Below are 1,574 nucleotides of genomic sequence, written 5' to 3'. Positions count from 1 at the left end.
AATAAATTAGGTACTGTTTTGTAGTCGAAAATATTATAATTAATTTAATAAAATAAACAGTTTTTAGTATTTTTTTAGTGTAGATATTGTTTGGCAAGTCACATGTAATTAATTTTCCTTTTAGTAGACTTTTTAGCAATTTCAAATACTTATAAAATTTGTAATTGTTTATCAGGATTATAAAAAGTAATATTTTGTTGTGTTGTAGCCATTTATGGTTTTCCTACCTGGAGTGAGAAGTTAAAGGAAGTTCCTTGGAATGTCAGTGTGAGGATGGAAACAATGATAACGATCAGTCATACAGGTTAGTGTCCTTTTACTATTTTTATTATATTTCATTTACATTATCTGGGATCATTTTCTAAGAACACTATTTAACTTGTACTTTTTGAAGAATTTCCCTTAATAGGTTAATCCTCTTTTAGAATATTTACCTATACTGTCCAGATAGTTGCAAGTTATTTATTTAAGTAGTACTTAAAAAATAGGTTTACTAATACCAAACATGCTCACTCTAATATAGTTTCCATTCAGTATTAATTGCTCTTTTTTCGGTTTCAGAAATATTAATTTTTAACTTCTGACATTCTCTGTTTTATTTAAATTAACTGTAGGGTTTAGTGCCTAGCACATATTTATTATATTCCTCTTATTATTAGGTACTNTACTTTAATAAAATTAACTGTTTCTTAAGTATTTTTTTTAGTGTAGATATTCTTTGGCCAGTCACTTAATGTAATTAATTTTCCTTTTAGTAGACTTTTCTAGCAAATCCAAATACTTATAAAATTTGTAATTGTTTATCAGCATTATGAAAAATAATATTTTGTTGTGTTGTAGATTTCCTTCCTAGGGTGAGAAGTTGAAGGAAGTTCGTTGGAATGTCAGTGCGGGGATGGAAACAATGGTTCGATCAAAGTCGCATGGGTTAGTGTATTTCAACTATTTTTATTATATTTCATTTACAGTGTTTATAAAAATCTGGGTATTGTTTTGCTAGTTACCAAATATACCTAAATTATTTTTCTTTTAGTAGGTTTTTTATAGTAAATTCAAAAGTTTATAAACTTTATAATTGTTTGTCAGGATTATGAATATTAATATTTAATTTTGAAATGGACACGGTGATCGGATCAAAACCACATGAGTTAGTAACTTTTAATATATTTCAATTTCAAGTTTTTATAAAACCAAACAAATATTCCTTATTGCCAATTTATGTGCTGCATATTTTGCCTCTATAGGTACCTATACTTTCTTCACTCTTTTAGCTGCTCTTTCTTGGCTTTCTGAAATATTAACTTTTACGTTCAAACATACTTTTATTTACAATAAATTACTTGTAAAGTTTACTGCCTAGCTGAATGATACCCAGCACCTTCGCAATTTCATACTTATGCATATTATTACATTACATCCACTATTTAGTAAGCGATTATATTTTAATCAAGAAAAACAACTAGAGGGTTAAAAAATATTTATTTAGTATTCGAGTTTTATGCTTCCCTCAATCTAACTAACGAAATGTAAATTTGTAGTTGTAATATAAATTAATTACACAATAATAATTAATA

General features: G+C 26.6%; 1 long non-coding RNA gene across 1 annotated transcript in view; it reads left to right on the top strand.

Annotated features, from left to right (window-relative positions):
* Window positions 1-214: 214 nt before the first annotated feature.
* LOC112906833 overlaps window positions 215-1,574 on the top strand; it is a 10,416-nt gene continuing 9,056 nt past the window's right edge. Inside the window, exons 1-2 of the long non-coding RNA XR_003232623.1 lie at window positions 215-304; window positions 841-927. This is a non-coding gene — a long non-coding RNA (uncharacterized LOC112906833). The remainder of the gene's footprint in view (window positions 305-840; window positions 928-1,574) is intronic.

This window comes from Agrilus planipennis, unplaced genomic scaffold (assembly GCF_000699045.2).
Source record: "Agrilus planipennis isolate EAB-ADULT unplaced genomic scaffold, Apla_2.0 scaffold161, whole genome shotgun sequence".
Taxonomy (NCBI): Eukaryota; Metazoa; Arthropoda; class Insecta; order Coleoptera; family Buprestidae; genus Agrilus; species Agrilus planipennis.
The sequence above is the reverse complement of the archived record's forward strand: the minus strand, read 5'-3'. Positions and strand labels throughout refer to the sequence as shown.